This window comes from Callospermophilus lateralis, chromosome 2 (genome assembly GCF_048772815.1).
Source record: "Callospermophilus lateralis isolate mCalLat2 chromosome 2, mCalLat2.hap1, whole genome shotgun sequence".
NCBI classification, from domain to species: domain Eukaryota; kingdom Metazoa; phylum Chordata; class Mammalia; order Rodentia; family Sciuridae; genus Callospermophilus; species Callospermophilus lateralis.
In genome coordinates, this window is record NC_135306.1 from 165557243 (window position 1) to 165581116 (window position 23874).

The following is a 23874-nucleotide window of genomic DNA, read 5'->3' on the forward strand; positions in this document are numbered from 1 at the left end:
TCTTGTGTAATTCTCATCGATTGGTTAAAAGTAAGTGAAGGAGTTTCATTAGACAACAAGCACAAAATGATTAGGTTAAAATTTCAGAGAGGCAAATGCTTAAGAAACAGGAGCTTGACAAAGGGGAATAAAGGGAAAGGAGGGGATATGGGAATAGGAACAACAGTAGAATGAATTGCATATAACTTTCCTATGTTTATATATGAATACACAACCAGTGTAACTCCATATCATGTACAACAATGAGAATGGAAAGTTATACTCCATGTGTGTATAAACGTCAAAATACACTCTACCGTCATGTATATCTAAAAAGAACACATTTTTTCAAAAAAGAAACAGGATCTTGCAAAAAATTGTTGTAAGGTCTTACTTTAAATATAAAACAGACAAGGCAAGGCATTAAATCTAGAGCTAAAGATAACCTCAAGAAAGCAAGCTATTGTAAACATATTTACCAATAAAAAATTGAGATGCATGGGTTGACATCAAAACAAAAGAATGAAACCCAGCTCTACTGGAAAAACCAGAATGCCTGGTTCATCTCATCAAGGTCTCTAATATTGGGCTTCTCTGGCTAAAACTATTGTATGATGGTAAAGGGTAGCTTTTTTGTCCTTAAATATAGCCAATGAAGCTAATTCCATAAACTCAAATCCTACCTTATTGCAGTGGCAGGCCATTTTAACAGTTTGCAAGAAAAAAAAAAACAATTTAGAAAGTCATAGAGGAAAAACAGATTCAAAATTACAGCAAATAAAGGACACTATTAAAAACATTTTTTTTCTCAAAATTCTATCAGTATTACTCCAAAACAGCACTAGGAGATTAAAAATAGACCAGGCTGTCCTTTCAGGTATAAATTAGAAATAAAAACTAGAGACAGCATGAAGCACAAGTATCTAAGGACACTAGTATATAAAACTTAAAAGCTTAAAATGTAATGGATATCCACATTCAGATTAGCAAATTCCTTTCAATTAAAGTAGATTTCTGGCCACAGTTCACAAATGTATAGTAGCTGTGTATATTAATGTAGATACTTCAAATGTCAGTATATCTCTAATTAACATGAGCACACAACTGTAAAACTGAAAAGGTACAATTTTAAATTCCTTACATTCCCAGCATTAATGCTTTCATGGGGCAGCTCCCGTTGTCATGGAAAATGGCATTCAAGCCCTATTTGTGGATTTTCACAGCTCATCTTTTTTATTTACCTGCTCTATGTCAAGATTAGCCTGGAATAATATTTTTTAAAGATAATGCACTTAGAGCTACTTGTCCTTAAAATCACAGATGTTCTCACTGAGGGAGCTTTGGTCTGGGCTCTGCTCAGTCTGAAACTGATTTCTTTCCATTTTAAAATACCACAAAGACATGAATTTGTGATTTTCTTTGTTTGTTTCCTAAAAATCTATGCAATTCAAAAAAATTCAGCTGAAGCGATGACATGTGGCAGTTTTGGGATTGAAGTGTTGGAAAATGTCAGGGAAAACCAAATGCCCCAGGAAAATGAAGAAAAGAAGTAGTAGTAGAAGGCTTTCTGCAATCTCTTCTCCTACTTACTTTACCTTAACTTTTCAAAATTATTTATTCAGTAACCATGTGAAGTCTGAGATAGTGATGGAAAATCTCAGAAACTCTCTCAGAGAAAACAGCATGGTATTGTGGAAAGATCACTGAATTTATACCATGAATTCAAGTTCAAGTCCTGCTACTCTGCAAAAATGAGGATAATTCCTAAACATATTACAGAGTTTTTAATGTCTGCAAAATAAAGAATTATACCAACTTAAAATACTATTATTAGTGCCTCAAGCCTGGGATTAAACAATTCTCACTTTTTGTACCAGACAATAAAGAACAAGTGAGAGGCTTTAGGGAAAAGGTTGCTAATAGAAACCATGAACTGAGACAGAACTTTATAAAAGGGAATTCATTGATCAAATTACTAATGTGACTTGAGTAACCTGGAAAAGCAGGGTACCTAATGAACTACCTTTGTTGATGTTTTGTTTTATTTAACCAATTATTTATTGCCCTAGTGAAACTGAATAGTTGGAGTTACATAATTATTTTTTCATTAGAGATAAAAAAAAATTGAATGTGAGTTACTGACATGGGAAATAAGGTCTTCTTACACAATGCCTACTTTGAGAAAAGAGACAGGTAGTTTAATTTTTTAAAACACTATAATTATTGTAGCTTCTGAAAAGTCATTTTCCTTCACAGTATTTTCCTCTTTTGATCTGGGTAGTAGATGTGAGTAAGTAAGATTCCAATCGGTTCTCACACTCTTGATGTGGCCTATTCATTATGGATGTGCAAAACAATATCCCACTTTCCTTATCTCACAGACCAGCTTCTGTACACCTTACTAAGAAACCTCCCCGTGGCCATGAGGTTTAACTTTCTGCCTTAAATCATGTAGCAAACAAATACGCAGTTGTAGACATAGAAATGAAAGTTCATAAAAGAAGCCCATTTACTTGTTCTTAGGCCTAACTAGATTAACATTTCTTTTGTTCAAGTTGCTTTATCATCCAGTGTAGGTGATGAACAGTTTCCATAATAATTGAAAGAAACTGAAACTAAAAATTCTGAATGCCATGTTAGTTTCATCTCACTTATCTCAGTCATAGCATGCTGCCACATCTCTTTAATAAAAAGATTCTGCAGTTGGGAGATCAGTCAAGAGATGATCCTAACAAAGCTTTTTCACTCACCCAAGGAACAGCAAAGTCCATACCCTGCTCTAGCATGTGGAAATCTTCAAGACAAGAAAATAATTATTTTAAGATCTGTTTGACTACCATGACTTCTGTTTCAGTGACCAGACACAATCAAACTAAATGTTTTTGTTGCTGTTGTTTTTAAAGTGAAACTCCAAATTAACATGAAAACTATATCAACAATGCCCCTTCTAATTTTAATCTTTCCCTTTGTTAAATCACAAAAAAAAATTAGCTAATTGGATCAACTCCATTCAAAGATAGCCTATGTGTATCCATTGTGCAGGAGAAAAAGTAAAGAATTTAGGAAAGAAAACCTTTGAGTGATGAGAACTGTAAACTGTATATTAAGGAAATTCTCCTTGGTTGATGTGACAGTAATTATATTTGTCACTGTAAAAATTTTAATCATCCTGAAAACTTACTAGAATGAAAATGACTGATAAGAAAGAAAAGAGAAAGAAGGTAAAAAAGTGAACAAAGCAACTAATATAAGATTTGGACAGCTCAAAATTATTTCCCTTCATTCAGATTTCTAATAGGATAAACTTAGCTCCTTAGAAGCTACTATCTTCACCAAGAACCCTAATAAAATATAATACATTTCTTTCTCCATCTTCTTTGCTTCCTATTCCTCACCATTCTACCTTGCACAAATTAAAAGCTTATGGTTAATCAAAATGACCCATGAACTTTATAAAATTTCATTTTAAGCAAGAATTAAATCTTCAAATAATAAAATGTAAATTGATAAAGTTGTCGTAAAAATAACTATTCTTAATGCATTAAATATATACAAAATTTACTAAAATATTTTAAACATAAAAATCTACTTTTTTAAAAGATGGTCCGATATGCCTAACCCAGTCAATACTACCACTAACAGAAAGGTAAAACTGATTTTAAACAAATTTCCACTGCTTTCTAGGTGAATACCAAATCATTTAAACTCCAATTTAAGAAATTATTTTTTTCAAATACTTTCCTGGAAGTATTTTCTTTAAAACTTATTTGTAGCAGTAAACTAACAAAAAGTTTTTTATGTTTTTGCTATTATGAAATATAAAAGAGCCCCTTAAGTGCCAATTGTTTATAATAATGCACACACATGAATAGGTTTTCCATTCAAGCTACTTAACTGTGGGTCTCTAGGTTTATATGTGTGGTGGCAGTGCTGGGGATTGAACTCAGGGCCTGTGTTCTACCACTGTGCTATATCCCTTGCCCCAGAAAGGCATTTTTTAAATATGTCATATAATCTCAACTACTTCTATAGAAAAATATATATTGATAACAGATCTTTAAAGTTTATGTCTTTTTTGTTCCTTAAAATTTACCTTCTTTCCTGAGAAAAATTACCTTTGTTCACCAAGTTACCATTTAAAATATAATGGTGTTTGGGGGATGGGAAATAAGGCAGGAATACTACCATTTTGAAGTATATTACACATTCACCAAATGAGTCTTCGGTTCCTTAGTACATAATCTCCTCATGTGCTGACAGCACTTTAAATTCTATATCATTTCAAGTCTTTTCTCTGAGCACAAGCACACAGTAGTTTTCAAGTCCAGATAACCAGAAGATGTAAAAAGTTATCATGGTAGATTATTCATGTGATGTAGACTAGAATATTTAAGGTAACTCATTCCTCCAATTGAGCCTTCTTCCAAAAAAGGAAGATATTTATTCTTTAGGCTTTTAACTAATGGGCCCTGCATTATGTTTTTTTCACTGGAAATCACAATAAATTGGCTTTTTCACCAGCTAATATTTTTTTGTATAGTCCTCTTACCTCCCCCCCCCCAAAAAGAGCTAATAATACAATTATTACTTTGTGACAAGTATCAAAAAACTAACTAAAATTCAGACACAAAGAAGAATTTGTTTATACACTGTAACCATTTCACTACCTAATGAGAACAGTAATAAATAAACCAATACTTACAATTACGCACAAAAAATCAGCCCCAGCACCCAGAAATCACTGGTAAATTGCCTTTGAATTCATGAAAGTGACCTGGAAAATCAGACACAAAATGAAATCAAAAAGAACAAGTAAACTGTGTTTATATGCTTTATTAAAGAAGTATACTTTCTGGCTATAAACCATACTATTTTTAATACAGGCAGTTGTCTTCATCTACTCTAACAACTTTTTCCAAGATTATAATGTCAAAAGAAACAATTATTTCATTATTCTACATTTAAGAATACTTCCATCCAATATGGCTTTTTAAGAAAATTTCAGTAATAAAGTAGGTGTTTAAAAGTATAACTAGGTACAAACCAAAGGGAGATTTTTATAGGAGAGAAGAAGGCAAGTCACTTTTTAAAAACATATTTATCTCAGCAAGTTAGCTTCATAGAGAATATCTTGAATGTGTTTAACAGTAATACCTCATAAGTAAATGAAAAAAAGAGGAAGCAGTTTTTGTTCTATCTAAAGTGTAGAGCCCATTATTTATAGCTCCGCAATATAATATGTATCCTGTATAAGCCACAATTCAATCCAAAATTATTTTGCTTGCATACATTTTAATATTGGCTGAAGAGGTAACACATGCAATTCAAACACACAGAGCTAGACTTATAAAAAATTTAAACTAGCACAATGAGTCACTTTATGCCTCTAAATATCTGATTCCCTCTCTCCACAACCCCCCTGCATTAGAAGGTAGTTCAGTAGTTTATTTTTATTGTTTGGTCTAAATACAGCACATTTTTAGTTCCTGAAAATAAAGAAACTTTGTTACAGAGGCTGTATTCTTTCCAGAATGTGAGGATGGCTATAAGTAGAGTTCAAATGAAATTAATAATGGAATTTGAGTTCCTAATTTAGGTCAGAAACTTTCCTAGTCTCTGGGGACTGATTTGATTGATTTTGTGTTTTCAAAATATAGCCAGTAAATATCTAGGTTAGTTAGAGCTAACTAGGTTTAAATTAAATTCATCCTGGGGAAAAAAAGTATCTTGATCAACATTTGTAGGAACTACTATGCCCAACTTTGCAATTATAGCACAAATGGCCTTAATAGATTAAGTACTGGCATCTGAAATTAAGCTGGGATATGAACCGAAGATCTAATTCAGCCCTTCCCCAGTCCCTAAAATACGCTTTTACCTAAGTGACCAAGATAATTTATTTTATTTTCCATTGACAATTGATAGATAATAAGGCCTGGACATTTGGACAGCTTTAAGTATCAGTAGCTAATCCCATTAGGCTTCTTCCCTTGACTTCCTTTTTTTTTTTTTTTTTTTAATGCTAGAAAATGGTACCTAAGACTTTCTCCACTCCAGTTTCTCCAGTTTCCAGCAATTCTGTAAGGCCTATTCCCACATTTACAGGAAATATAGTAGAGTCTAGTCAAGGAAAGGTAGTTCTATCATTAATTTTGTAATTATATTGTTTTCTTCATAACTTTCTGATGTTTGGGGATCCAGGAGAATAATTCTATCTGAGACATCATACAATCCTACTTGGACATTATGTAAACTGTCCAAGTCAGCAAAGAATACTGTGGCTAACACAAATCTCATTTTTTCAACCATTGGACTCTTCAGGAGTTAAGACCTACAATTCTAAAAATATTTTTAATTTTGGAGCAATTCAGATTCCAGACAACATATCAGGGCAAATGATAGTCTAATATATACCAAAACAAAGTCAATAAATTTCATTTTTCATTTCAGTGCAGTCCAGATATAGAAATTAAAAGCAACTCTGAATTGTATTATCAACTGATTACTATTGGTAGCATATTATAACAAAAAATATAAGAGATTAAATTCCTAAGGCCACAGAGCTCATTATTATAAAAGGGAAAATTACCTTAATGCATACTTCCTCAAACAGAAAATTTAGAAATAAACAAACATTTTGTGACTGGCAGAATTAAGAAGTAGTACACAAAAAATGTGTTAAGTTACTTTTTTTAAGAACTAGAAGAGTTTATCCTGAAGAAGACATTTCCAAAAATAAAAGTAGTCACTTTGGTCTTGAGGGCAGCACAAAAGTAAGAAGATACAGAAAGAAATGCCAGAGCAAATCAGCATCTGTCCTGGAAAATTACAATCTGTTTAGTATAAAGGGAACAACCAATCACCCATGGATTTGATCCAATCCTCTATTTGTTCATTCATTCATTCAGCAAATAGTGATCATGGGTTAGGAACTGTACTGAACTATAAGAACACAGAAAATTAAAGTTAAAAAAACAAGTTCTCTCCCCCTCAAGAATTTCAATCTATGATCCAACATATGCTGTAGACTTTTGTATCTAATCATTGGTGGTGACAGGCTCCACACTATTAAGTTGTTAAAAATCTTTTATACATTTTTAATTTATTAAATTTTAAAAATTTCATTGCTATAAACCCTCGAATATAAAAATGCATAAAAAATCTAATAAAGAAATGTACAATAAAATACAAATGTTCAATAACATAAAAATATTAACATAAAATATTAATCCCTCTCACAATCAAAGTAATCTAATAAAACATTTTACCTACAATATCAGCAAAATATTTCATAAAAAATGGATGTGAGGGTATGGAAAAATAAGAGCTTTCATGTATCATGGGTGGAATTATAAATAGGGTACAAAATGTGTATGTGTGTGTGTATGTGTGTGTGTGTATGTGTGTGTGTGTATGTGTGTTTTACTAGGAATCAAACCCAGTATTTTATGCATACTAGATAAGTGCTCTACCACTGAGTTGCATCTTCAGTCCTTATTTTACTTTGAGACAGGAGTCTCATTATCTTGCCCAGGTTGACCTTGACCTTCGACTCCTTCTGCCTCAGCCTTCCACATAGCTGGGATTACAGGCATATGTTATGACCCCCACCTGCACATAACTTTTTTGGAAATTTAACAATCACAAAAAATGTTAGGAACTAATCATAAAAATGTTAAGATATACCACATATAATGTTTATTATAGCATTTTATAATTGTCTAGTATTGAAAATAACCTGATAGGTAAGTAAATTATGGTACATAAACATAACACTACTATGTAACTATTAAAAATCACAATACAAATCTATATTGATGTAAAAATATGGCCAAAATATACTTTTGAATTAAAAAATACAACATGAATAGTAATAATCAACTTATAGAAAATCAAATATATGTGTATATATGTAGAAATCAAAAAGCATGTGTATCTATGCAGGTTTTAAAAAGAATAATTGGACAAAATGTTAACATTAGACAGTAAATTCCAAGTTCATTTTTACTTTCTTATTTTTATTAGTTAGTATTATTTAGTTATTTTATATAAATCATGTCTAATGCATCACAAAACAATCAAGCTATTTCTAAAATTTAGTACACCACTCACATATTCAAAAGAAATCATATCTAGGGCAGTTTATTATTAGTCTGGTGGCAAAAGCCAAATAGTAACATTAGGTTTTTGTTGTTGTTGTTGTTGTTGTTGTTGTTTTTAATCCTCGGAATTACAGGGTAACTTCAAACGAGTATCTATAAATCAAATTTAAAAATCACAAACATTTTCACAAAAGCATGTACAAGTCTACCAAAAATAGCTAAGAGATCAAAGGTAAACAACAAATAAAACACTGCCACCTCCCCCTATAATTAGACTTTAAAAGCTTTCAAGCTAAATTTATTAATCCTACTTAAAACTGTCTCTAAGTTACACCCATCTCTCTCTTTTTTTTAACACTCTCCCCTTTTCTTTTATTAATTGCTTTAGCAAGAAGGTTCAAGAATCAGATGAGAGGTTACATTAAATGATCTTCTAACCCTGACAGCCAATGAACCTAACATACTATTTAAAGTACTAATGTGCTTCTAAAACCATGTTTAGCAAAATTTTGTCCACATTTACTTAAAATTATAGCCCTGTATGTTTAAAACTGAAGTCAAGTTAAATAACTTTCTTTAATTTATTGGTTCACTAACAATAATTACATCATAGCAAACCACTGAGTTAAAACAATTGCGTTCAAAGCATTAATTTTCTCAACTTTTTAAAAGTTTTTAAAAATAATTTTGTAGTTGTCAATGGACCTTTATTTTATTTATATGTGGTGCTGAGAATCTAACCCAGTGCCTCACACATGCTGGGTAAATGTTTTATCACTGAGCTATAAGCCCAGCCCCTCAACTAACTTTGAAATATGAATGTCTGGTCTTTTCATCAAAATTAAAATTAAGGGGCTGGGGATGTGGCTCAAGCAGTAATGCACTTGCCTGGCATGCGTGGGGCGCTTGGTTTGATCCTCAGCACCACATAAAAATAAAATAAAGGTGTTGTATCCACCGAAAACTGAAAAATAAATATTTAAAAAAATTCTCTCTCTCTCTCTCTCTCTCTCTCTCTCTCTCTCTCTCTCTCAAAAAAAAAAATTAAAATTAAGGGTCATTAAAAATTATCCTGTATGCAAAGTCAAATGAATGAATTTTCCTGGAAATTTGATTTTTCATTAGAAGTATTGTTATTTCCTCCTTCCCCCCCCCCACAAAAAAGGGAACTTCTTTATTACTACTACCACTTTTTTTTTATACCTTTACAAGGCTAAACCCATGTGTCTTCAATTGCATAATGCTTAGCTTTACTTTTGTCCTTAGTAATGAATGACATAAATAATGCAGAATTTAAGTAGATTATAAAAATAAAATGTGAAATGTGGATTTCAAAAGAATTTATATTAAGCTAATGCCAATTTTTTTAAATTTGTTTAGTTGTCATTGGACCTTTTTTTTATTTATTTATATGCAGTACTGAGAATCAAACCCAGTGCCTCATACATAACAGGTAAGCACTCTGCTACTGAGCCACAACCCAGCTCCTAATGCCAAAATTTTTAAAAGGTAATTGCTAAAACTAAGGGCATCACAATAGTGAATAAAAAATAAACATTTACTTATTGGTACTTATATCCCCTCAGGCAAAAGAGTTGTTTCTAAGGTATCAAGGAAGACAACTTAAGATGCTACCTAGTTCATGCTTCATTTTCCTGGAATAACTTACTTTTCCCAAGAAAGAACAATTTCTTCTAATCTTAAATATCTCCAAAGACAGTAATTATTGAAGCCTACTCATAGTTGCCTATTCATGTATTCTTTGCTGGTCAATTACATCTTTAATAATTTTAATATTAAATATTGATGACCAAAATTTAGAAGGAAGATTGACAAAACATTTAGAGTAGATTGGCTAAGAAACTTTATGGAAATCATATTACATTAGAATGACTGCATGTTCTAAAGATGTAGTGGTGATGAATAGTAGACATCAGCCAGTCCAGTGGTTCTTAAAGAATGAAGGGAAGGGAGCGGGGATAAGAATAGGAAAGACAGTGGAATGAATATGACATAACTTTCCTATGTACATATATGAATACACCACAGTGAATCTCAACACTACGTACATACACAAGACTGGGATCCTAATTAGAATAAGACATATTCCATGTTTATAGATATGTCAAAATAGACTCTACTGGAAAGTATGACTAAAAAAATTAAACTTTAAAAAGAGTCCCAAAGAGCTAGTGTGACATTTATCAATATTTATTTTATTAAAAACTAAAACTGAAAATTTTTAATAGTTATTAATCATTTAAAATAATAATAAACCTACTCATTTTATTTAAATATAAGCCTATTTTCAAAATTAGAAGACTAGAATTGTTTTACATTTTTGCAAATCTCTGATGTGCCTTGGTTTTATTTTAAAACAGCTAGATTATCATGGATGCCATTGCATTTGATCTGTTGCAATACTTAGGTTTGGTAGATTTTGTGGCAGATACCCATTTTCATACAGGTATGTAGTTGGAAAGTGGCAGTGTTTTAACAGCCTTTTCAGATAACTGTAGCTATTCTTCTTTGAAATTACTTCAAAATTTGACAAGTAGTCATTCCAGAAATGTTAATTACAATATAGTATTAATAAACTTTTTGTTGTTTCTTAAACATCTTCTGGCCTTTAAATTAATATTTTAGCCATACATGATTTTGTAATATCATACATTGGTTCAGCTAAAGAAAAAAAAAACTGGTTCACTGAGTTATTTCAAAATGTTGACACATTTATTTTAAATTTTTTTTTTCATAATCACATTTTTTACTATCACCACTAATCTCACCAGAAAAGATTTTAAGTATACAGGAAGGTGTCAAGTTCATAGTGATGGATACAAGTTTTCCAAACCATTACTTTTTCCTTGAAAACTTGAATTTTATTGACAAAAAAAAAGTGTCAGCTGCTTTTCTTAAAGTGAGCAGGCTCACTTCGTTTATTTATTTATTTTTAATATATCTGCCAAGTATCAATTCTAAATAACCACGGTGTTAGTAGACACTCTTTCAAGTAAAAACTGCATGATTCTAACTCAGCTTAGTTCAATTCAAGTGTTTCCTCAAGATACTCATGATACTAGATACATATAGCATAAGTGCTTTATACATACTTCTTATTTAGAGCATTAAAAATGTACTCAAGAATTCATAAAATTAATACATTTTACTGCTTCATCTATAATATTAAGCAAAATTGGGTTTCTTTGCTCATCTTCCCCATGAGTAATAAGGATAAAGAATTCAATATCCTAATATACATTTATGCCAGTGTCTTGATTTATGCTAAGGAACCAGCAATTTTACCTAAAATTGTATTGTATCTTTAGTGCAGTTGTTAATACACTAAAAAAAAAAAAAGCAAACAGCAACTTTGCATTATGAAAAAAATAATTTTCACTTTGAAGATCCTTTGAAAGGGTCTCAGGGGTCCCCAGAGTTCATGGGCCACATAAGATAACTGATCATCTACTGTGTTATTCCATTTTTCAATTAAGGGAACTAACTAGCCAACAAAGAAGAGGTAACAAAATCTACAACAGCTGGTATAATATGGCAATAACTGGTTGAAAGTTAGTCTCTATTTCCTCTTTCCAAAAGAACAATACTAGGGATAAACTTTAGTTTATCCCTAAATAGATAAATCTTTAAAATAGATAAATCTTTAAAAGCAATGGGATAAGTTTCCTCACAAAGTAAGATAACTCTTTGCCAAGAAGATTGTAAAAAGAATCCTCACACTGAGCTGCAAGTTGAAACGTGCACCAAACATTAGGTGATTATAAATTCACTTAGAAAACTTTTATAAAATTCAAATTTGTTATCCTCACTCCAGACCTACTAAACCATACTGTTCCTGAGTGAAACAGGAGTTTCCATTTTTTAAAAGGCTCTCTATGTGACTTACAGCTGGCCTGGCTATATACTGATGTGCAGGAACTGCTATATCACCTCTCTTCTGAAGTCACTACCATACTAATATTCTACAATTGTATATTTCATCCAAACTCATTAGGAATCATACCCTTATACTTTATGTAACATATTTTAAGCCTACTTTAAAAGCTGATAAATAGTCAGGGTCAAGATATTTCTGGATCAGTAGAAAAAGAATTAATGTTGCATTCCCTATTCCCACCACTTCACCTCTGCCAACATGTGTGGCTGAATTATAAATCAGAAATATGATTACCTAAGTTTGACATGTTTTCACAACTGCCAACACTTTATTGTTCTCCTGAAGTAACAATTCAAGAACAGCTATCTGTGAACAAGGATAGTCAGCCTAAAAATAATGTATATGTGAAAAATGAATAAGACTATTTAGAAGAAAGCATATCTTTACTTTAGAAAGGCATTGTACAAAGACACCTACCTTATCACTATAAACCAAGATCAAAATATACACCACTGGGACTGGGGTTGTGACTCAGTGGTGAAGCATGTGTGTATTTTATTAAAATAAAAGCATATTTATTTAATAAAATAAAAATATTAGATGTGTGTGTGTATCGCAAACCTAAACTATTTACAGAATCACCATGTGAATTACTCCCCAAAATTCTGAGATTTTGAGGTCCTGACTACACAAAAATTCCAAATATTCCAAAAATACAACATAAGGTAGCAAGGCCTCTTGACCAGGATCAAATAAAAATGGTCAACACATCAAAAAACATGTTGGAATATATTTTGTGATTTTTCACCCAATAAGCTTGTACTTTGGGGTAGGGTGTACTGGGGGTTTAACTCAAGGACAATTTGCCACTGAGCTGTATCCCCAGACTCCCCACACATAACACTTATTTTATTTTATTTTATTTTATTTTTGAGACAAGGTCTCACTGAGCTGCTTAGGGCCTCACTAAATTGCTGAGTCTGGCCTTGAACTTGTGATCATCCTGTCTCAGCCTCCAGTATGCCAAGGCACCTGGCAAGCTTGTATTCTTTTTTTCCTTCTTCTTGTCTCTTACTTTTCTTAACAAAATATACTTCTTTGAAATAACACCCATTACTGTGTTTTTTAATATCCCTTTTTTCTTGTAGCCTGATTCAGGCACATGTGATACCTCTTAACAACAAAAGGCAGTCTTGTGTGAGCAGGATGGGAGAGAAAAAGTGATTATCAAAACATAATCTTCAGGGCTGGGGTTGTGGCTCGGTGGTACAATGCTTGCCTCACATGGGTGAAGCATTGGGTTTGATTCTCAGCACCGCACATAAGTAAGTGAATAAAATAAAGGTCCATCAACAAAAAAAATATATATTTTTTTAAAAAACAATCTTCAGACTACCATTATAAAAACCACCTCAGGTACTTATTAAAATTAAAATGTTTTAAAGACTATTAGGCTCCACCCAGATCCACTCATTGGGAATCTGTTTTTAAACATAGTCCCTAGGTAATTGCCAACATGCTAAAATTCAAGAACTTCTGGGCTAATGAAAATTTTATTACTAAAATGTTTTATCTTGCTGAAAGGATCCTCAGTGATTTTGGAGTTCTTGTTTTAAATATTTTCTTAAATGTAAGATAATATTAGAAACTAAACATGAATTTAGCTTAAAGATTATTTCTTATGCTTTTTTTTTTCTTTTTTAATTTGAGATAAAGACAACAGCTCTTCTCCAGCAATTCAATTAACATTTCTGAGAGCCCACAGGATTCGTGGCATGAATAGGGATCTCTGGGGTACAGAACAATAAAGCACAATCCCAGATCTCCTGAAACTGACAATCTGAATTCATTGTAAGATAAATATTGTAGTTAGAACAGTCTCACATTGCTATGTGTTACAATTCTCAAAAAAAAGGGGGGGGGGGAGATTCCTCTCTCTGCTCAGTTTTTTCTCCAAGTTTTGTTCACAAACAGAGTAATAGAATGGCAGAACATTTAAAACCCAACCATTTAACAAAATCTTGCAAATAAATACTGATTTTTAATTCATGCATCTTTTTAATCAGTCTACAGATTATTATAGAGTAAACAGATAGAAACATATGAGACAGGCCTGAGTTTCATATTTACTCTAGGTAGGTAAGCCAAGGGTCAATTTTGATCCTAATGTTAAGAAATTTCTTCTTGCCACTCTCAGTGCCACTCCCTCTTAACCACAAATAATGACTTCAGTAATGGAACTCTCTAATTTAAAGTATCAGGCAAATATACCAACTAACTTAGATGAGTTGACACCGCCTGTTGTGTAAATATGTACTTAGATGATTATAAAAATAACAGCAGCATTATTAACTAGATACAGACTGGAACAACTTATGTGAATGCAGAGACAACATGGCCTGAACACGCTGTATAGCATATTGTGGCACCTTATTTTTTTTAAGTATTTTTTAAGTATTTCTCAATTCATGGTAGAAATTTAAAAGAGGAACAATTCTAAAAGAAGAGAAAATAAAGATTTTGTAACTATGAGCTAATTACTTGGAATATATCATAATTACTCATCATTTACCAAATGCTTGCTCTGTATCAGGCACTGTTTTAAGACATGAAAACATGGATGAAGTGGAATTGGTGATGTCAAAGATTTCATAGCCTAGTAGAGACAAATAATTAAATAATTACAGCTTTATGTAAAATGTTAGGTGAAGAAAGAATATAAAATTATATAATCTCATTTTCTAAAATAATAAATATATATTTTAAATGGGGACATTATTATTCTCTTCCCAAGTTCTTTGTGAGGATTAGAGATATGAAAATGCTTCCTAGGTGCCTTCTGTAAATGCTTTTTCTTTTTGCTTTTTCCCTGAAACTCAGCTGAAATGTATCAGTCATAACTTACATGGACGACACAGTGGCTGACATGGTCACACATTTTTTAAAGAAGAATTATTTAAGGGTAACAAGACCTTAAAACTATGTCCTGGGCAATACTATCATGTTCAACATATCATCATGTTCAACAACTAAACACTGCAGACCCACTAGGAGCTTATCTGGATACTATGTTAGTCCTTCTGAGCCCTGATTATCTTTTGCTCACTCTCAAAAATGCAGAAACAATGAGAATCATGTGGTGAGATCTTGATAATCCTTTTACTATATGTTCCGCATAACAATTTAAAGATTTCACTTTAAAATCCAGAAAAGACCTGGCCTGATCTCTCTCAAAGATTGCCTCACTCTCTAAGTGAAAAATATCAGGGATAACGGGATGAGATGTGCTCAAATTTACAGTCAAGGAAACAAACATAACTCAGGACCACATGACAAGTTGGTGACAGAACTTTCATTAAAAGTCAAAGTTTCCAATTACTAAGCTTACGTCTGTTCCAAGAGGAAAATAAATGTCTCCAGTTACTCCATCTGTAAAATGGGATCCTCAGCATTCAGTTTTCTCACAAAATATCAATTTCTCTACTTCACTCTTGCACTTACTCACTTGACCAAAGATACTTTGTAAAATGGAAGCAGGTTAAATGCCTGGATTCCAAAATATATTTGTCCAGTGCCAGCACCTTCCTATCCCTCCAAACCCCAAATAACTACAAATTCCTTATTTTCCTGTCCTGGAATTTTCCTAATTTCACTTTCTTTTACTGACTTCCTCCACCCCTAAGAGATCTGATGAAACTCTGTGTGTGTACGTGTGCATTCATGCAGAGATACACAGGAAAAATACCCTGCTACATACTTCACAATTCTCAGATCCAAACAGTACTGTGCTAATTTCAGCACTTGGACAAAAACCACTGCCCTTTTAAATGTGAAGAGATGGAGGAAATGGACAGATCTTTCCAGTATTCAAGTCCTGTCCTAAATTTCATCCCCCTCAACATTGTTTCTGCAGATTTCACATTAAGAAAAAAAAGACAACTATTATTAAGCAAATTATATAGACCAAGTATTATTTGATTGATATTTATTTTCTCATTCAATCCTCATGATTAATTGTGAATAAAGGATTACTAGGCCTATTTTATAAATGAAAACCTGAAATTTGATGGAATTAAATGTTCAAAAATATAATAAGTGGGGCTGGGGATGTGGCTCAAGCGGTAGCACGCTCGCCTGGCATGCATGCGGCCCGGGTTCGATCCTCAGCACCACATACAAACAAAGATGTTGTGTGTGCAGAAAATTAAAAAATAAAATATAAAAATTCTCTCTCTCTCTCTCTCTCTCTCTCTCTCTCTCTCTCTAATATGTGTGTGTGTGTATGTATATATATATATAAATAAAATAAGTGGCATGGTCATCATTCAAATTCACATATTCTGGTTTTAAATTTAGTACACTTTCCCTGTTTCATTCAAGTAGCATTCCTTAATATTTCAGATCTAGCCCTTTCAAAACTTCTTGGTTCTCATGCTAAGAGAACTTCTTTTAAGGGATTTTAAATCTTGCTATCTCTGTCTACTGATAAAACCCAGCTCTTTAACCATTATCATTCTCTGGGACAGACACTATGTCAAGCCCACATATCAGCCTGATTGAAAGCCTCCTTCCTGCATTGTCTCAGAGTAGTTTCTGGGATGGAACCAAAGGTCTTGCATTCTACTGAACTATAACCACATTTCCCAATCTTTCTTCTAAAAGGAAAAAGAAAAGATCACAGGTATTTCATATACAATATGAAAACTTACAACAAAAGTTAATAAAAATATTCCAAAGTCAAGTATGTCATAAATAAATAAATTAGGGGTGATTTCAAAGATTAACTATACAAATGTCTTTCCAACAATAAAATAATCTAAGTAAAATTTAGGATAAAATTTGTAAATATTACATTAGTATAAAAATTAAAATAGGCTTTTACTAACACAGGAATAAATTTGCAGATCAATGGGCAATATAAATTAGTATATGGTATAAGTGACCCTTCAAGTCAGTGGAGACAGATGAACTATTCAATAAAAGGTTCTGAGAATGGGTAGATGTTTAAGAAAAAACAATATTGAACCCCTACCTCACATTTCACAATAAAATCAATTCTGAATGGATTTTTTAAGGTGAAAACTAAAAACATAAATAACCTGCCAGAAAATCTAGGTAGCTATTTGTATAATCTTGAATGACAATCTTTCCAAGCAAAGCCTAATATTAAAATAAGGAAATGTTAGTAAGAAGGACTACACTAAAATTTTACTCTTCTGTATAAACTATGACCATTAATGAAGTTTAAAATACAAAACACATAATAAAAAAATATATTTTTCATACACTAAGACAAAAAAGAATATAAAGATCTCCAACAAATCAATAAGAAAAAAATAGTGACAGAAATAAATGGAATATTTACAAATGTGAAAACAGAAAAACAAGCTAAAAATATATTCAATATCACAATTAATTTTGAAATGTTAATATATTTCAATATAAGACAACATTTTAGCAAAAAGTTAAAGTATTGTTAATAAGTAATACTCATGTAGAAAAGGAATAGAGAGTGTCCAATTCCTTTGTACATAAGAAGGAGGAAGAGGAGGAGAAGGGGGAAAGACAAGACCACATGAACAATATAATATAGCCCAACTTTTCTGGAAAACAATTTGATAAATCTGCCATTTCCTAGATCACTGATGGCAAAATCTCACACAAAATGGAAAGGTGTAAATAAAAAGCAAGATTCTCATTCTAATATATCCAGATGTTAAATGTATATGTCCTTTAATACAAAAATTCTATTTTATCCTAAGGAAATTCTTGGACAAGAGGGTAAAGACACACATATAAAAATGTTTACTGAGGTGTTGTTGATAATAACAAGTGACTGGAAATCACCAAAAGTCCATAAATATTGGGATAAAATTCAATCAGAAAATAGAGACAATGCAGTCGTTAAAATTGTGACACATATCCATCCATATTTATCAATAAGAAAAATATTCATAATTACTGGGGGTGGAAGCTAAGAAAACAAATGTATGATATTTTCCATTAACATAAAAAATAAGTTACTATATGAGTACATATGCATATGAATATTAAAAGGATATTCAGCAAAACATTACTGAATGTTCAGAGTATTGAGTATTGAGAAAAAGTATATATATCAAAAGGTTATTGATGAGTGTTGAAATTATAAGGGACTTTGTATTTTATCTCTATTCCTTTCCACATTATCTGGGAATTTTACATATATTTGCATTCATTTCTTATATAGTCAGAGGAAAAAACTATTTTATTTTAAAATGATTAAAAGTGGGATAAAGATTATCCAAACACAAATTACTTTTAAACCAAATCATAAGCTCAAAAATGACACCGAAAAAGGTAAGATGGTAGATTGATGGTAGGGAGGGGAAATGACTAAACTTACCCTGATTTAAAAAATTCAGTGTTTATACATGTATATAAATGTGATACATTTATATTATACACATTTATCTACTTATATAATAAATGATTATGGAGCAGGATGTAGTGGTGCATGCCTGTACTACCAGCAGCTTGGGAATCTGAGGCAGGAGGATAGAAAGTTCAAAGCTAGACTCAGCAACTTAGGCTCTAGCAATCTAGCAATAGCCAGTCTCAAAATTAAAAATTAAAAGGGCTAGGGATGTGGCTGAGTGGTAAAGCACCCCTGGGTTTAATCCCAGGTACCAAAAATAAAAAAATAAAATAAAAATGATATGCCTTTATAGAAAGGTTGTAAGAAAATGGCACACCATCTTTCCATAAAATCTGTTCTGACATCAACATGATTAATTTTACAATTTAAAGTGCAGAAGAAAAAAGAGATAAAAGACAATATGAGTTCTATATTCAAAAACAAGTAAAAGTTTAAAATGTATCCCATTTTCTAGGAATGTTATTATATGGCTACTAAATTTTTTATTTGGAATCCTAGGCAATAGCACAGAGAAACACTCATTGGGTATATATCTATCATTTTGTATAATAGAGTTTTAAGTTAACTAACAGAAATACCTAAATTTCCTTGAATCAGCAATATTCCTCTCAGAGTATATAATACAACAGAATACCTACTTTTTCCTTGATAAGTAACTCATCTGCAAAATGCACATAATAAATCTGTCTCACATACTTGACAAAATACATCACCCCTTCATGTTCAAAACACTAGAAAAACTAGGGATAGTAAGAACATACCTCAACATTATAAAAATTATATATGCTAAACTTAAGGCCAACAAAATTCTAAATGGAGAAAAATTGAAAGCATTACCTCTAAAAACTGAACAAGGCCAGGATGTCCTCTTCCACCATTTCTATTCAACATCATCCTTGAAACAATAGCCAGAGCAATTAGAAAGGACAAAGAAATTAAAGGGATACGAATAGGCAAAGAAGAACTCAAACTATCACTATTTGCTGAGGCATGACTCTATATTTAGAAGATCAAAAAAATTCCACCAGAAAACTTCTAGAACTCATAAATGAATACAGCAAAGTAGCAGGATATAAAATCAACACCCATAAATCAAACACACTCCTATACATCAGTGATAAATCTACTGAAAAAGAAATTAGGAAAACTATCCCATTCACAAGAGCCTAAGAAAAACAATAAAATATTTGGCAATCATTCTAACGAAAGAGGCGAAAGACCTCTACAATAAAAACTACAGAACACTAAAGAAAGAAATTGAAGAAGATGTTAGAAGATGGAAAGACCTCCCATGCTCCTGGATAGGAAAAATTAATATTGTCAAAATGGCCATATTACAAAAAGCATTATATGGATTTAATGCAATTCCTATTAAAATCCCAATGAAATTCTTCATAGAACAAGAAAAAGCAATCATGAAATTCATTTGGAAAAATAAGAGGACCAGAGTAGCCAAAGCAATCCTTAGCAAGAAGAGTGAATCAGAAAGCATCACAATACCAGACCTTAAACTATACTCCAGAGCCATAGTAACAAAAATGGCATGGTATTGGCACCAAAACAGACATGTAGACCAATGGTACAGAATAGAAGACACAGAGACAAACCCACATAAATACAGTTATCTTATACTAGACAAAGGCAGCAAAAACATACACTGGAGAAAGGATAGCCTTTTCAACAAATGGCGCTGAGAAAATTGGAAAGCCACATGTAACAAAAAGAAATTAAATCCCTGTCTCTTACTCTGCATGAAACTCAACTCAATGTGGACCAAAGACTTAGGCACTAGAACAGAGACCCTGTGCCTAACTGAAGAAAAATTAGGCTCAGATCTTTGCCATGTCAGCCTAGGATCTGACTTCCTAAAGGATCTGACTCTAAAACCAAGTATCAATAAATGGGATGGATTTAAACTAAAAAGATTCTTCTTAGCAAAGAAAACTATGAATAACATGAAGAGAGAGCCTACAGAATGAGAGATGATCTTTACCACATGCCTCTTAGAGCATTAATCTCCAGGATATATAAAGAACTCAAAAAACTTAACACCAAAAAAACAAATAACCCAGTCAATAATTGGTCTAAGGAACTGGACAGACACTTCACAGAAGAGGAAATAACAATGAGTCAACAAACATATGAAAAAAAAATGTTCACCATCTCTAGTAATTAGAGAAATGCAAATCAAAACTACTCTAATATTTCATCTCATTCCAGTCAGAATGGCAGTTATCAAGAATTCAAGCAACAATAAATGTTGGCAAAGATGTGGGGTAAAAGGTACACACATACATTGCTGGTGGGAATGCAAATTGGTACCACTACTATGGAAAGCAGTATGGAGACACCTCAGAAAACTTGGAGTGGATCCATCATTTGGCCCAACTATCCCACTCTTCAGTTTATACCCAAATAACTTAAAATCAGCATATTACAGTGGCACAGCCACATCAATGTTTATAGCAGCTCAATTCACAATAGCTAAGCTATGGAACCAACCTAGATGCCCTTCAATAGATGAATGGATAGAGAAAATGTGTTACATATACACAATGGAATATTACTCAGCCTTAAAGAAGAATGAAATTATAGCATTTGCAGGTAAATGGATAGAAGTAGAGAAAACATCATGCTAAGTGAAGTTATACAATCCCCAAAACAACAAATGCTGAATGTTTTCTCTGATATAAGGATGCTGATTCATAACGGTTACGGGTGGAGCATGGAAGGATTAGATGAACTCTAGATAGGGCAGAAGGGTGGAAGGGGAGGGGAGAGGGCATGGGGGTAGAAAAGATGGTGGAATGAAATGGACATCATTACCCTAAGTACATGTATAAAGACACAAATGGTGTGACTATACTATGACTACAACCAATAATATGAAAAATTGTGTTCTAAATGTGTAATATGATTTGTAATGCATTCTGCTGTCATATATAATAAATTAGAATAAAAATAAATAAATTTAAATAAATAAATAAATACTCTAAGATTTCATCTCACCCCGTCAGAATGACAATTATTAAGAATGCAAGAAACAATAAATGTAGGTGAGGATGTGGGGGAAAAGATACACTCATACACTGCTGGTGGGAATGCAAATTGCTGCAACCATTATGGAAAGTGGTATGGCGATTCCTCAGAAAACTTGAAATGGAACCACCATTTGACCTAGTTACCCCACTCCTCAGATTATACCCAAAGAACTTAAAATCAGCATATTACAGTAACACAGCAACATCAATGTTCATAGCAGCTCAACTCAGGATAGCTAATCTATGGAACCAACCTAGGTGCCCTTCAACAGATGCATGGATAAAAAAATGTGATTGATTATATATATACATACACACACACATACATACAACGGAGTATTACTCAGCCTTAAAGAAAAATGAAATTATAGCATTTGCTGGTAAGTAAAAATATTGTGCTTACAAACAAAGTAATAATACTCAACAAACTTTCAACAATTATTAGGAAGGATCAGCAAACATTTTTGCAAAAGGCCAGGTAGAAAGTATTTGAAGCTTTGAGGGCCATCTAGATTCTGCCATATGGATTTTGTCATATCTGCTTAACTTCCCTCACAGAGCAAAAGAAGCCATAGAAAATACATAAATGAATGGGCATAGATGTGTTCCAATAAAATGTTATTTATAAAAATAGGCAGTGGGCTGGATTTAGCTACCCTGACATAGTTTACTTATCCTTGACTTAATGAATTCCCCAACTGGAGATACCCTAAATAGCTCTATAATGTTTGACTCCCTGGAAATATTCCTTGAATAATTATATTTCCTAGGTCAGTATTTTCCAAACTATATTCTATATAACACTTTTCCTGCAATATTAAAAAAAGTCTACGATTATGTAATTTTTAAAAAATTTGGATTGAATAGATTTTGAACAAATACTTCTATTAAGAATTTGTCATAATATATGGTTTACAGGAGACCACTTCTAAAACATGAAAACATGCGAGTAATAAAATAAATGGATTTTCAACATATAACATGAAAACTCTGACCAAAGGAAACTACTGACATCAGATGAGAATGACTTAAAGTCAGAGAATTACTAGAGAAAGATAATTAAAAAATTATAACAATAATAGTAGCAATAAGAAAGTCAATCTACCAATAACATTTAACATGTCTAAGTCTGTATGAACCGAATGACATAGCCACAAATTACTTATTTAAATCTGACAGAAATAAAAGGCAAAGTAAATAAATCTATAATCAGAATGAAAATTTTAAAATACTACTCTGAGTAAGTGAACTAAAATAAATAGAACAGTTAACCAACATTATCAATGAATTTGGCCTAATTAACATTTAGAATGATGTGTCCAACATCTGTACAATAACCATTATTTTTAAGTAAACACCACATTACCGACTTAACAGTAAAATAGTGAAAGCATTTTGTTAAGATAAAAAATGTAACAAGGTTGCTAACTATCACTACTTCTATTCTCAAGATTGCATTGAGCAGTATAATAAGACAAAACAAAAATACAAAACATAAGAATATAAGGTAAGATAAAAAATATAAGGCAGGAAAAAGAAAAATATAAATACTAAAGAAGTTAAAATATCATAATGTGAAAATATGATTGAACAGTTAGAAAATCCTAAAGAACCTAAAATAAAGAATTATAAGTGAGTTTGGCAGGTTTTGTGCAAGAACATTGTACAAAAAATACAGTGTATTTCTATATATAATGACAAGAAAAATGAAATGTTAAAACATCATTTAAAGAATTCATTTATAAAAGTGTCATTACAAATATCAAATACCTAAGTAAAACCCATAATGAAAGATATGCAAAACTTCATTGCAATAAATGATAGAACATTTTAGAGAACAATTCAAAAGACCTAATTAGTAGAGGCCTATACTATGTCATGAACTAGAAGACTCAAAATTGTAAAGAAGTCTCTCTCTTCAAATTAATCTATAGATACAATGCAATTCTAGTCAAAATTCCAATAGTGTATATATAATATATATATATATATATATATATATATATATATATGACTTTGTGTATATATATTGTGTATATATAACTTTCCAAGTTGATTTTAAAATTTATATAAAACTCTAAATACGCAAGAAAAACAAAGAAAATCTTCAACATAAAAAACAGACTTGCTATACCAGATAGCAAGACTTATCGTAAAGCAATGGTAATTAAGACAAGAAGGAACTGCCACAGGTGGAGAGAAATGCTCTTTGGAAGAGAATACAGAGCACAGAAAAAGGAAAAAACTAAGTAGGTAATTATGCTTGGCTTACAAGAAAGTTGGGACTAATAAGCAGTGAGAAAAAGACATAGTTTGTGATTTTTATTTTTTCAGTAAATTATTCTGGGTCAATTAGACATCCATATGGATTTTTTTTTTAATTGACCCCTTCCTCATTCTCAAAAATCAGTTTCAGGCAGGTTATATAGGTCTAAA

General features: G+C 31.9%; 1 protein-coding gene across 20 annotated transcripts in view; it reads right to left on the reverse strand.

The window, feature by feature from the left end:
- Sox6 (SRY-box transcription factor 6) overlaps nucleotides 1-23874 on the reverse strand; it is a 578220-nt gene that overhangs the window by 477429 nt on the left and 76917 nt on the right. For 18 of the 20 annotated variants that reach the window (XM_076846921.2, XM_076846938.2, XM_076846937.2 and 15 more), the window contains exon 2: nucleotides 4682-4753. The exons of 1 other annotated variant lie outside the window; for it this stretch is intronic. The gene's annotated coding sequence lies outside the window, so the exon portion shown is untranslated. Of the gene's footprint in view, nucleotides 1-4681; nucleotides 4754-19234; nucleotides 19273-23874 lie in introns of those variants that run through there. One more of the 20 variants, XM_076846923.2, reaches the window with a different exon arrangement.